Source organism: Kryptolebias marmoratus, linkage group LG22, assembly GCF_001649575.2.
Source record: "Kryptolebias marmoratus isolate JLee-2015 linkage group LG22, ASM164957v2, whole genome shotgun sequence".
In the NCBI taxonomy this organism is placed as follows: domain Eukaryota; kingdom Metazoa; phylum Chordata; class Actinopteri; order Cyprinodontiformes; family Rivulidae; genus Kryptolebias; species Kryptolebias marmoratus.
This window is the reverse complement of record NC_051451.1, coordinates 21,605,997-21,621,354: the sequence shown is the minus strand read 5'-3', so window position 1 is coordinate 21,621,354 and position 15,358 is coordinate 21,605,997.

Below are 15,358 nucleotides of genomic sequence, written 5' to 3'. Positions count from 1 at the left end.
AAGAGCAGTGGAGTGGGTTTTCCCCCAACGGCACACAGAGAACAGAAGAGCCGGGGGCGGCCCTAAATCTAATTCCACTGCACCCCCTCTCCACTTTTACTGCAGGGTATACTCCCTCTTGGGTTTTACTGCAGGGTAAATAAGCTGGTCTCACAGGGGCCTTTTGTGACAGCATGGAAACCCCTGGAAACACACGCCGTGCTCTGCGCACACATAAACCTGAAGCTGGGGAAGCAACGGAGCTGATTTACTTGCTCACTTTTCTTTAGGTCCAGTCCCTCTGCCCTTGTACACTGTTTCTACCAGCCCACTCCCCAATCCCCCATCCGCTTACCCTACTTCCTTCTCACTCTCCTTGCTCAGACCTTGTTATTGCGGTAAGTTACTGCAAGAACAACAGCAGCTCAAGTTATTCCAGGGCCATTCCCATTAGTAGAAATATGATTTTATTAAACAGATGACTTTTAAGTCCAAAAGAAAGTCAGAATTACTGCCTGACTCAAATATGATAAAAGAAGGGAGAAAGATTTCTGTAAATCAGCTGCACCGAAGAGTCAGAGTTAAATATTTTCTACGTAATGTGTAATAATATTAGGAAGAGCTGGGGAGACAGTTGTTGGTAAAATCATTACCAGAAGACAAGTCAGAGGAAGTGATTTAAAGGTCAGAGAAACTTGTAGAAATGAGAGCTAATATGGTCAGTAAATCTTTGCTCTCTGTTGGGATCACAGATATAAAGTTGTTTCTTTTGCTGTGTTACCAGGAAACCAACTTCTGTGCTGCACAATCTTGTCAGACAGCATCCCCTCCTAATTCTGATCCCTTTTCCTTTGTTGCTTCACTGCCTCCTGTCAAATTTGACCTATTCTTTACGAGCCTTTTTAAAACCCTTGAAAATATGTCGAACTATTGTGTTACTGATGCAGCTTCAACTTTCTACTCACTGGTGAATTATAAAACACACAGGCCTGTGCGTAAAACAGAGGTGGGCCTTGAGAACATTCACACAATAAAACAATGTTTTTAAAAAGTTATTTTCCCAAAAGTCCTACATTTTAGCCCGAGGAACATGTTGGCATCTGAGAATAATTTCATATGAACTTTTATTAGAGTAAAATAAGGTTAAAAGTCACAATAAATCCGCTGAGAGGAATTGTAGTTGAAGACATTTAGTGTGATCAAAAGCATGAACATGTCTTTTGCAGATGTATAGTTTTTGCTATGAAAAAATACAAACTGTTTATTAGTGCTTTATTATTAGGAATAAGTAGACTTTATTTTAAAAAAAGACATTTATCTATTTATTATACACATCCTTTCATTAGCATTTATAGAATAAAATGGTTTTTTTGTTGTTGCCATTGCTGAAATCTTCTGTGTTGTGTTTCATACAACATAGTTTCCACTGAAGTCTCTGCCTGCTGCAGTGATGCAGGGATACGTGTTCATTATTTTGCTGAGAGCAGAGTGAAAGTCAGTAAACGCACTCTGAAAGAGCCAAAAACATTTTCCTGACTTTTTGCTTCGTATCTGTGGTACTCAGTGGACATTGGCCTAAGACACTGGATCTGGAGCTGTCTTTATTATCCTATCACACTGAGTTTAAACAATAAAATAAATGGGCTCTGATGTGTTTTTCGGTGTTGTTGTTGACCATGCCCTATGGTAAGCCGACCCCTCAGACTCCTCTGCGATGACAGCTGTCTGACACACACACAGAAAGCCTTTTATTCACTCTTTGACCAGAAACCCACTTTTGTGGCTCTCCAGTCTTTCAAAAAAACATGTTTTTGTTAAAGAAAGTGGAGTGTGATGACGGTCTTGGATGTTCAAGCGCAATTATCTTACACTGGGTTTTTTGTTTTGATCTGCAAGTTTGGGTCTTGAATTTCAACTATTGATGCTTTGAGAAACTTTTTCCTCTTAATTTTGAAAACAAATAACTGACGAGCCTAATCATTGCAATGTTGATGCTCATGTTTCTGACGTCAATTTGAACATTTTGTGACCTGCAAATCATTCTGACAAGAAAATTTCAAAACGTGGCAAAAAAAAGTGTTTCAGCTTCTTGATGTGTACATTTCAAGCAAATTGTTTTTGGATGAAAGGAAAAGTTCAGTGTCGAGTAACAAAGTAAGGGCCCCTGTTAAAACACTAATTATGTTTTTTTCACACAGGTACATTAATAGCAAATAACAGTTTTCATTTGTCCCTCCTTTGGAGTTTTGGTCTTGGAGCTCTGAAATGCTAAGTACTGACAGAACAAAAAAAAAGCTTTTTCCATGATCACAGCATGCAACTCCTGCTAGAAGCCAGAAAAAATGAGCAATTGTCAGTTGGTATAAACTTTAGTTTTGCTGATAGAGCTTGCCAGAAAAAATAGTATATAAAAGTAAGCGCCATTAGAAATTAAATTAAATATATGGCTATTTTAAAGGCTACTTTAGCTATACATAAATTAACTTCAAATCAAGTGAAACATGGGTTTATAGCTTGAAGCTATTTGAATCAGTTCTTTCTTTAAGTTGCCTTTTAGCAGAGTTTGCCAAATGTGAATTTTAGCGTCATAATTGTTGGGTTATTAAATTCTGCAGGATGCTAAAAAAACTCCAAAGTGCTTCAATAAGGCCTCTTTGTTAACTGACTGGTCTGTGTCACTGAGTGGCAAGGACGATGCTCTCTTTGTCAAACTCCCTCCTGAATCACGTGCTACATCAGAGCAAGGTTGATTAACACCTGCTTTCTATTAGGTGACTTTCTCAAAACGGTTTAGAAAGACACAAAGAGAGGCTCATGCCTCGTCACGTCGAAGATGTTGCTAAATTAGAAAGCTATTAAACCAGAGGAGAGGACGCATGGCGACGTGAGGGGCATCGTTTGTCTTCATTTGAGCGGGCCTTCCGTGATCGTCTCCACAGGGCCGTCTAATTGAAAAAGGCCTTCAGAAATGCAATTGTTAGCAGCGATAATAATTTATTACTTTCAGCTTGTGGAGTCCTGAGAGTCATTTGTATTCATTAGTGTAAATTCAAATTATGTTTGCGATTAAAATGTGACTTTGACAGGCAGGGGGACCTCAGACAGAGACAGGCACTGATGAGACCTTTGCTCCGGGTCACTGCTTCCAGCATTCTCCTCTTGCTAAAAATGAGGTGAAGGAGCCTTTTTTGCCTCACCACCATCAATCTGTGTCTGATTCAAGTTGAGACGTTAGCTTTGATGGCCTCTGCTTAAAGCGTGTGTTTACGCTCTAAGTAGGCAAAATGAAACTACCATCTAAGAAATCAATCACAGGGAGAAACTGAGACCACTAACTAAAGAGGCATTCATATCTTTTCTCTTTTATTACGCTCATTATGAGGATTTGTGCAGGGTTTTGTTTGTCTTTCCTAAATAATATTGGCCACGCCTTTCTCCAAATGTCAAACAGTGATTTCTTTGACATCCAGAAGAAAATGGCAGTTAAATAGGTCAGTGTCACTGTGATGAACATCAACCATGGCGGATCAGGCTGGCTGCTCCTCCACTTGCCCGCCTGTCACAAACCACTGAACCAGGGGAGGCAAAGGAGCTGAGTGATCTTTTATTGAAACCCAGTAATTTACTGCAGCACAGGCCATCTCTGTGTAACATGCAGAACTTCATCAGATGTATGGTGGTCATGTTTTATTGACCTGACAGGTCTCTGGTGAGGATGTTCTGCAAAGGGTGACAAATCTGGAGCAAAGGATGATGGTTAAAAAGATGTTTGTGTTGGATTTGGAATGTCAAAAACAACCTAATAAGCAACAGAGGCAATTTAAGAACTGAGTCTACAAATAAACTGTACATGGATTCAGACCTGAATATCTCCATCTTGGTTTAGAACACACAAGTTTAGCCTTTGTAACTTTATGTGTCCCACACAAACAACTGAAAAGTTGTAAGACACAAAACCCCAGTGGTAGGAAGGTCATCTTCCAGCTGAAGGGTCAGAGGTTCAATTCCCATACTCTGAAGCATGCCGAAGTGTCCTAGTGCAAAACACTGCACCACCCCACTGCACTGTACTGCAAAATATGTTTTAAAGCGTTGTTCTCTGTTTTTAATAACTTAAACTTAAATAATCATATTATTGCAAATAGATATACTTGCAGATGTCTATATAAATATAAATACACAAACATGAAAAAATTAAGCTTTATTGAACACCTTTGTGAAAAAATAACTTTTTGTAAAACTGAATGATATTTAGGTTCCTTTGTATATATAACAGCCCTAAAAAATAGTCATGCGTGTTATGTGGAATTTAGTTGTGCAACATTTATTACTGTTGATGCTTTAAGTGTCAATAGGTCAGACTGAGTTTCTGACCTCACAACGACAAATTTAAAATGTCATCAAGATAGAAGCTGCAATGGTCTGCATTTTAACAAACCCTCAGAATCTGTGTGCTGCAAGGCCATCCGATGGGCCACAAAACAAACATGGGAAACACATAAACACACACGACTGTATAACTGTGGAAAATCACAGAGTTTCCTCCTGACCCTGTGCTGCACTTGACACGGAACAGGAGCACCGTCTCACATCAATGGAGCTTTTCTCTTCAGAGGAGGGAAACCTCACACACACACTCAGAGTGTGTGTATGGATACACACTCCCAGGGCAACCTTGTTACATCCTCCCATGCTCCAGGACTGTGTACAGAACTTGGGAGAGAAGGTTTATCCTGGAGTTGAATGATATTTTTACACCTTTATGGCTCTCTTTCCTCACACACATAGACATGCCGGCACGTTCAAAAGTTAGAGGGCAAACTTGAGCCTCAAAAAAAGTTCACCGTCACATATTTGTAGAGAGTTATTGCTTTATCGATCTGGTTTATTGAATTGGTTTAATGTTATATTATTGGTCTTGACTGTTTACAGAGTTTAACAAGATTAGAACAATGACATTGCAAAAATGATCACCTCTTTCACCGTCAGACAGAACTCTTACTGTTCTCAGATCACCATAAAACTATTAAACCATGTAATAGTTGGAGTTTATAGTGGAGCCAAATCCAGGCTTAAGTCCAAAAACCAAAAGCAGCTGCAAAGTCAAAAAAGGTCAAGTACAAGTGATCATTCAGCAACTATGACTGATCACATCTAATTTGGTTGAGATTGATAGCAAGAATTTCCTTGACAGTTAAAGTGAAACAAGTCAAGGTTAATATGATGTACTTTAATCAACAACCCAAGGCCTATTTTATACAGTAAAAGCCACCAATTCATTCTAAATCCCCTAAAAATTACCTCACAAAGTTAGGAGCATGAGCGGATGAGTCTGCAGCTGGATCATTACATGCAAGAGACGTGTACTTAAATAAGTTCTAATGGCTCAAATAAACATGCAACTTCACGACAGAGTGTAAATTCAGCAGTGTGTGTTTACTGTTTCTCAGTACTTCATAACTCCTACTGGTTTACAAACAAAGCAAATGCGAAATATTTTTGTTCTTTCAATTCCTTCAGGTATTACCATTTGATTTCACCATATCTCTGCATGTTCCACAGCCTGAGCATTTTTTTATTATTATTTTTAACATTATTGAAAGCGAACATGAGTAACTTCATAAGTTATAGTAACCAAAAGCATGTTCAATACTCTCTGCTTCATAAGTATATATGCTGTTTGCACCATTCCCAGGATTTCTGGATAGCACCTTTAAGATCTTGCTTTTCACCAATCTGATAGCAGATGGGAACCTGTCCAGATTGTACCCGCCTCTTCCACAATGACCTCTGGAGATAAGCACCAGTTCTTCCACGACCCTTCCACGAAAAGTGGGTAAAGAAAACAGATAGATGGGGGATAACAATAGAGTAATTTTCTGTTGTATCTGAATGAGCGTGCTGGTGCTTTCTCGGAATCAATTGCGCCATTTGATCAAACCAAACATCAAGCATGTTTATGGAAGAAAGAGAAATAGACTGAATTTAAAAAGGGGTTTTATTTTAACTAATATGTTCGTAGCAATTTCACCTAAAACCAAATGCCAAGATGCATGTTAGCCATGTTGGTTTTTCTAACTTCCTAAAAGCGACTTTGTGTGCGCTGTAAGAATGGCAGTGGCTGGTGGTGATGGGGTAACAGGGGTCCCCGACAATGCCTGTCCCACTCCCTGCTGTTCCATCAGGGGACTAAACTACTAATGGCCCCCTAATGTACAAGTACCATTCTGTAGGAATTAGTCACACTTTCTTTTATTCTCTGGCACACACACACACACACACATACATGTATGTTCAAACACTCAGAGAGGCAAATCTATAAGGCATTAGTCACAGTTGCAGCGCTGCCAGCGGTTGGGTTGCAGATGAGGGCCAAGGCCAGGGCCTGGGGGTCTAAATTTTCTTGCATAAACAATGCATGTCAAAGAGGCCCATCAGAGGCATTCTTTTAGGAAGAGAAGATGTTGTTCAGAGCACAAAGGAAGGGACAGCAGGACTGAAGTGAAGACCAGTGAAGATAGAGATGTGTATATCAGAAAGAACAAGTTGCCACTATAAAGTATGTATGCTTTTATGAGTTTGTTGCTCGTTTAAGAGCTTTCGTTTAATATATGTACAGTGGACACACAGTTGGAAGGATAGTTTTGGTAGTTGTTAAAAAAAATCTAAAACACTTTAACTGTGAGGCCTTTTTGCATGCAGTGCTTTGCAGGAAAGCTTTGCAGTTTATTGTTAATTATTTGAGACAAGACCACAAGCAGTGAGCGGACAAAAGCTGTTTCTGTTCTCTGGGAATTTTTCGACAGTTAAACGTCTTAATTCTCATATAAAACATTCAGCATTCAATTTGCCATTTAAATGGGAAAAGGTGTGGATCGTTAATTCTCATTTAAAAGCATAATTTAACGGGGTTACGTGAGCAGTCAATATTCATTCATAGCAAAAAAGAACATTGTGTATTTTTGTTTTTATTTTACTTGTGGGTATGTGTAATATCTGAGTGCACGAGGGAGACCTCACACAAAACTCAACATTTTCCCACACACGTCGAGAAAACTGACAGTCAAAAACACATTGAAAAATTCTTAATCCTCCTCCTTCCTTCCACCCACAAACACGATCAATCAAATTTCTTTTTAATCCAGCTGAGAAAAAAAAACTTTTGAGTGGCTTAGAAGTTAGAAGAGCCCCTTAGAAAGAGAATCATCCAACTGGACAGGACACTTAAAATTCCTAATCACATTTTCACACTTTTTTATTTTTGTTGGAGTTTCTGTGATTTGATTTACATTGAAAAAGTTTATGTGTATCAACAGCTAACAAAGAGTGCTTAGACAGAAGCCTTTTATGGGCTTACTGAGAAACACTCTTATATTTTTATTTTACTTTTCGCCAACTATTACTAAGTTGTGACCTTCTAACAGTGACTAAAGGATATAAAGAGGCTTTTATTTATTCCATGGGGTTCTCCCATCATATTTAATTTTTCTTCTGAAAGAAAAAAAAGACTTTCTGGTCTGTATAGATACCTTTCTAATATAAATGAGGCCAACATATGAGCACATTCTAAGATTATTTTTTCATATTAATACTTGTCTTCATCAGAAAAGGTTGTGTATAGTTTGGTATTGTTGCAGCAGTGTTCAGTGAATATGTGTGTTTGTACGTGTGTGTTTATAAAAACAGTATTTTCTCAAATGGCTGGAAATTCTAACAACTTTGCACTGTCTGGAGGGGGATTCCGTGTAAAAACACCTCACCAGGGCTTTCCTCAACGTCATCTACCCTCACCCGTGCTGGCACCAAATGGGTAATAAATAGTGACATGCAAACATGAACAGGGAGTGAGGCATGCTTGGTTCGGCCTTTCTTTTTTTCTTGGACATAGACAAAAACATTGGCAGGAAGCTGATACTTTGTTTACAGTCATTCAACAAACTGATGCACTGAGCTTCACTTAAATAAGAGCCATAACTTAAACTTAAAGGGGATTTTCTCAAGCCATAACTTCAAAGTATATTCTCAGTCTCTTTAATGTAGTATGAGATTCACTTTTCACTCCATTTTGCATTCATCATTTCAGAGGTTTTTTTTGTCTCCAGTTGGTTGTAATGTTCATACCTGTGAAAATGCTGGACAAAGGGGAACAGTTTCCCCCATATGAGACATGTTTTCCACTGGTTTAGATGTTTTTGCTGTTTCACAGGTAAAGACCCCAGAGAGAACATGAGCTGGAAACTTAAACGAGAAAGCTTGTTTACTGAGCAAAAGGGAAGAAAAAAAAATGTGTAATGTGATTCAACATTATGCCAAAAATGTTGGTCTTAAAGGGTGCATATAAACCAGCAGAGAAAGTGCAAACATAAGATCTGATTCTGCAAGAGAAAAAAGGGTGAGATTAGTGATGATTGTTTCCTACATAAGGTAGTAAAGTTGGCGTCTGCAGCTTATTAATAACTGAGGCAATAGTGGATGTATTACAACAAATTTTTGTCTTTATTATTGTTCTTGTTTAAGGTTTTTTTTCTGAGCTTGGTTCCAGAAACTTTAAATGCAGAACAATATAAAACTTTGTGAAACATGTTCAGAAAATTTAATTAACAGAATGCCTAATTAGCAAAATAGGGACAAAACGAACAGAATACCTGAACAATAACTGAGAGCAAAGCAGGAGGATGAGTATGCTGGGAGGGGTGATTACTGAGTGAATGCAGCTGGGCTAACTAGCACAGACAGGACAGGTGAGTAATGAGCACAGGCCAAGGATGACTGGGGGAACAATGATGGGCAATGAAGAGAACTAAGTAAACATACTAAAGTCTGAAGATTATCTAAATCCTCAAGAAAAGGTATGACTAAAAAACACAAAAAACTCAAAACACAAACAGAAAAACCTCAGAATCACAACAGGATGATGTCACATCTGACAGCGATTACCTCCCAGTTCAAGTTTCTACCACATTACACTGTTACAATGATACCACAATACCACCACAGATGATGGCCTCATCAATCACATTCTCTTTGAACCCCCCCATACACACACACACACATTCATGGTATTATACAAGCTTTTCTTCATACAGCTCAGGCCTCTTTCAGCAAAGAGTTTATTATTCTTTTTCCTCTGACACATTATGAGCTCTTTTATCTTTGAATAATGTATTGTTGAAATCCATTTGTACATTTGGCTCAGAGACTGAGTTTATTTATCTTTCTTTTAGATGCTAAGATGACCCACACATGACATATGTCTGTCAAAATCCCAGTATGTTGCCTTTTTCTTTATCCTTATCCTCTTCAAAGAGGACAAACTGCTGCAGCCAGTTTCTCCCCTACTCCACTGCACTTACTCTACTTTTTATTTCTTTTTACAGTAGCCTTTTACTTGAGTGTTGTAATCATGTTGGGACAATAATGCAAAGCATTAGCACCAGACCAGGTCACTGATTGCTGTCTTGAGAACCTCTGTGTTCTCCGAGGCCTCTCTTTTCCCAGCTCCTCTCCCCTGAAGCACTGTGGGTGTGTTTTAGTGTGCTCAGCAGGCTGTCTCCTATCACAAAGCCCTCTTCTTCCACAATCTGAGGCTGCCAGCTGGTGAGAGTGGGCAAAGTGTGTATGAGTGTAGTAGAAAATGGACGTGCTGCCTTTATCCTCCCCAGCCTGCACCGCTGACCTAACTAGAAGAAAAAGAATTAAACACACCAGCTTGAAGAGAGATGTGAAGCACTTGAATCTCAGGGTAGAATAAATCAACAAGCTGCACTCATTAGACTCAACACTGCAGGTTTTTTGTTTTGTTTTTTACCTCCCCAGCAGGCGAGTAAAGGCTGATAAAACTCCTCACAGCAGACAAAAAAGAACATAAAACACAAAGACTGGAATAGAGTGTTGTCTTTGGGGTTTTAGGAATCCAAATTAACTGTGGGTCATGTCATGTGAGACTTAAGTGAAGCACGAAAAACAAAACGGATGAACTACATCACCTTTCTGGAGCAGTGGGCAATTCAACCATTCTCATGGGAACTTGAATGGTCCCAATGACCCACCCTTCCAAAAAAAAAAGCCTTTACAAGATGTTATGACTGTAGTGTGAAAACGAAGGACACAGTTTCTCGTTTTCTCAAGACCACATAACTGGGTGCTACACTCCCTGAGGACCTGGCTCAGCTGTATTCTGCAAAGGAAGCCATGACAACTGGTTGATGAGCATCAACCTCCAGTCCAGTCCAAAATCCTCAAAAGGCATCAGTGGCCACAAGAGCAATGCATCTGTCAGCTGTCATCTCCATTAAAGTCCCATTTCCTTCCTCCCAGGGATCGTGCAGCAGCCAGGTTTCAGAAAAAAAGATGCCGTGGAGCTCATCACACGCCCCTCTGATTATCTACAATAAGGATGTGATGCTGCAGAGATTGAGAGCTGCTTGATATGTGGTTTTGGCTCAAATGACAGCAAGAGACATATTTTTGATGATTCAGTGTCCAAAAACAATCAAATGACTTCTTTCAGAGCCACAAAAACTGCTGGTCCTCTGGCTTTTCACCAAACTCCGCTGAAACACATTTGACACTGATTATGGAGAAGTCACTGAATAATCTGACTATTTTTCCTAAATTATTCATAATTATAATAATTGGAAACCAAAATTAGTGTTGGTAAAAAACAACAATCTCTTCAGAATTTAAGTCATTTTTACATAGCAGCTTTCAAACATTTAAGTCAATAGTTCATTTTCTTCATGTAATTAAACTTTATCTTTGGTTACACTTGCATGTTATAACAAAATGGTTTTACCCAAACATTTAAAACTAAAAGAAATTTGTAGTGCTAGAAAGTATGTTGTTTCTCAACTTGTGAGTTCAAATGTTTAAAAAAATTTAAAAGAAAAAGTGGAAACAAGTGTTCCTTTTTTGCTTTTTTATATCATAAACAGACATTTGGAGCCATGTCACTGGGATGGACCCCCTGTATTCTGCATAAGCTGTTTGTTGTGGTTGCCCAAATTACAGAACAACACAATATGTTCATTTTCAAAGGCCGGCTAATGTCTACTATTAAAGTGGGCATTTAGTATATCAGTGCTATTTTAGGAACAAGCCAGGAAGCCACAATAACAGTGGTTTGTTGTTGCAAATAGAGGTTGAAATTAAGTCACTCTTTTGCGCTTCACCGAAACTATTTCAGTGAAATGGGGAGAGGCTGACTTACTGAGGTTGATTCGGATGGATAAGAAGGACCGATATGAATCCAGAGGACACGCTCAACTGGCTGAACAAAGAACTGGGGCCTTTTGACTCAGGAAGCATAGGGAAGCACTTCAGAGAGAGAGGACGCAGCTTGGCTACGGTTTCAGTTTTCTTTTCCCCAATCTATGATTATTCTTTTGAATTTCACCCCATCAAAACTGCGCTCAGACCTTCAGGCACCACACCAGTCCTCCGGGTCTGTCATTTGCATTTTAGAACTTATGGGAACGTGCATGAAGGTATCCAAATCAAGTCCTGTATTAAATCATTGCTCTGTGACTTCCCAGAGAAAGAAAATAATGACATAAATATCAACAGTTCAAATGATGTTCCTTAATATGATGAGCAATATAAAAGTGTTTGTACCTTTTGACTGGAAGGATAGCAGCAACCACAACTGCACTCATGCAAAGGATGGTTTTATTTAATGCTTATAAGCTAAAATAACACATTTATCATATTTTTGTGCATACACTGAGAAAAACCACGTGTTATCTTGTTGACTGTAGCATGTCTGATTCTCTCAACCAGCTGCTACTAACCATAATCCCTCTCTTTGAGAAAAGTGCTGGCCTTTCTCCTATTTGTCTTTTCCTCTCCAGGTTTGTGTTGGCAATGTGATGACTGAAGAGAAACACAATCTTGCCCAGAGTGCCTCAGTGTGCCGTTCATTCATCCATCACATCATGGCCTTTTTGAAAGCAGAGCTCATACAAACGATTAATGCTACTGAGCTGCGGCTCTGGATGCTGCCCGGTGTAAAAAGCTGCCTTGAGGGGCCGACCAGAGAGGTCACAAAGCACTTCCTATATCCTAACCTCACCCTTGTAGTGGAAACTACAGGCGAGCATCAAAGTAGAGTCAGCACAAGATAAAATGTGCTTCTTAAGGTTCTAAACCCCCTCAGAGCAATTTCTTTGCATCTGGATTTTACCTTTCAGTCTGGGAGCACAAAAAGCTGTGATTTCCTTCATACAACTGTGAAATTACTTTGGTTCTCAGTAGAGTTCAGAAGTTCATTTTTAGTTTATGATAGAATCATCCTTTATCAAATCAACAAATTAGATAGCCTTGCAAAAAAAATAAATGTGACCAGAAACTTGTTACCAAGCAGATTAATCATGTTTTCTACTTGAATATGAAGAGTTTGTCATTAAATCTTTCATCAAGTGGACAAATGAAATACAAAGTGGAGCAGCTTGGGGTCATGTTTGGTGTTCTCTTTGTTTCATAGGTGAAAAGCCTCATGCTACAACTTGATATGTCAAACTTTACAAACATAAGTTCATACATTGCTTCCAAACTACCATTGATGTGAATGATATATAAAGGTACTTGGATTAGGATAAAATAAAAAGACAAAGCAGCTTTGTCTCCTTTTGTTGTTCAAAATTGAAGCCACAATATCTGGTTTATGAGCATGTGGTGCCTACTTTCCCACACACAAATATGATGTTTATTCAGCATCAAATAACTAATTACAAGAACAATGAAAAATCATGAATAATTGAACATAGAATTACATAAACCAGATGTATTTTGGACAAATGTCCCATTTGTTTACATGGACATAAATTATTCTGCTGACAGCCTATTTCAGCTTTAACTTCTGCTTTAACTTATGTTCCTGTGTGCATGTCAGTGGATTTGAAGCAGAACATGTTCATATACACAGTGAATATATAAAAAATAATAATTGTCCTCATAAGCTGAATACCTTCGCCCTGCCATGCTGCATGGTTCATTAGGCTTCACAGCTGCTGTAATCAAGAAGCTTCAAACTAACGCAAACACTTCAGATTTTACGCTTTCAAAGATAACTTGTGATTTTATTCCAAATGGTTATGTTTTTGTCAAGAAAAATAGCTGTACATAGAATGAGGTTTTTTTTAGGTATGACAACTATGATGAACACTCCAGAGAAGTATGTTTTTCTCTTTCTCTCTCTGTTGGTCCAAAATAAGCAGATAATAGTAGACAAAGCTTCTCCACCTCCAGCATTATTTAGATATTTTTGTCCTGCATGGCTCCAGACCTCCAGCGTGTTGTGGCACTGAACTTCTGAGCTAAAAGGAGAGATGAGATAATCTGGCATTGGTGGAGGTCCACTGTGGAGAGTGTATTGTCCCTGATGAAGCTAATAGAGTCCAGTGATGCAGTCTGATCCCTGAACCTTGGCTCAGCTCCAGACCAGGCATACTGCTCCCGTCTCTTCACTTATCATCTCCCCTCTGCCTCTCCTGACTGTGACAGGAGGGCTTCCAGGAGCAGCTTTGATCACTGTCTGCCTGTCATTTAGCATTAGTCACCCTTGGGTAGGGGAGTCCTCTTTGGGTCAGCGATGGACCAGAGAAGAGCTGAATGGAAAGGCCCATGGCTGAGGAACAATCAGCTCTGTTTGGTGCAGCGGGCGCCTGGGTGTTAGCAGACATACTCTGGTGTGTGCCACATGTCTCACCCCTCACACTGTCACCAACCAATTTATGCTCCCCTTACAGCTTTATCTCCCCAATGTGGCCACACACCTCTGATGGTGAGATCATAGCTACTGCTGACACTTACATTTAGTCATTTCCTTATGATTTAAGTGATATTTAATGGGTTTTCCAGGGCAAAACTCAAATGATGACAACATACATTAACACCTATTGCATGTAAGAGTGAAACATAGAGATTCACTTAAAAAAATGGCTTATTTCCCATTCCGTTTGGATTACTGTACTGTATAGAATGGTTTGATTTTTTTTTTTTTCCTTTTTTTTGGCAGCCAAACATGACATCAGAGATCTCCTGTTTATATCTAATATATGTCTATGTCTCATTTTAAAAGGTTCAAAAGTACAAAAGGTGAAATGTGCAGACATGTCACTCTTGTTCAGAATTATACACTTTCAGCTGGAGTTCACAAAGTCTGATAAGAACTACTTTTCCAAACTTCAATGATTTAGATTCCTTCAGTTTGAATAGGAGGATTGTGAAGTCAGTTTGTGGTGAAATGAGAGGTTAAATATTACATATAATGTGAAGACCTCATGCTCCATGGCGAAGCCCTTGGAGTTGGTCACAAGAGCAATATTTGTGCACAGAGAAATATACTTACATGCTCACATTCAAAGTGTGCACATACGGTAAAACATTTGACACCAGTCCCCTGCTGCTCCCACTGTGTCAGGAGGAGAAGTCAATTTATTTCAGAAAAATGCCTTGTGATTCAGAATGTCTGAACCAGGACTGAGGTTTCACTTTACACATATTCCTGATGTAGTGTCTACCATATTTGAAAACACTCATAAATATTATTTATATTTTGGGCTTGTGATAATACAGACTGTGACCATTTATGATGAAATGATACAGGCTGCGATGAACGGTTAAAAATAGGGTCACATGATATTCGAGATTGTACATTTTAAGTCATCAAGCGTCTGAAACTCCAGCAGCCAGTGGTTTGTTTTAGAGGAGAAAAAACACAATTTGCTTCATGCTTCATTTCACCTTTAAACTGCTCATACTACATCCAGAAGTCACATGTGCATGTTTACTTTATTTACCTGACAGTTTAAGTTATATGATTACATTAATAAGTTTTTTTTTGTATCAAGTAATAATCAAGTACTTTGAAACTTGGTGAGTCTTGTTTCAAAGAAATAATCTTTATACAGAAATGTGAAGCTCATTTTACTTTGCTAACCAAAATCATCCAAAAAAATGCAAAAAAGGAATATTTCTTTGCAAAATCTTTTAGTTTTGCTGCACTGTATTTACCTCAATAATCAGAACCCAAAACTAATCAGAACAGTTATTATATTTTCTTCATTCAGACAAAGCAACAACAAGTCCACTGATATCTGTTGGATAGTATTTTTTGTGTGCCTAATTAAATAGGACAATAATGGATAGGCTTAAAGGGTATAATTTTCTGTGGGGCAACATTCACAATCTTATTTTGAGAATCTATCAGTTGAATATTTTTATTAAAAAACTTGAAACTAACTTGAATTTTGCAATAATTCAATAGAACTCAATAGAACTTCTACTTTATTCTTAGAGATTGCATTTTTATTTCCCACTGATTGCTGTATTTAGTTATATAGGATGCATTCAGCCATTAAGTCACAACCACAAAATGGAC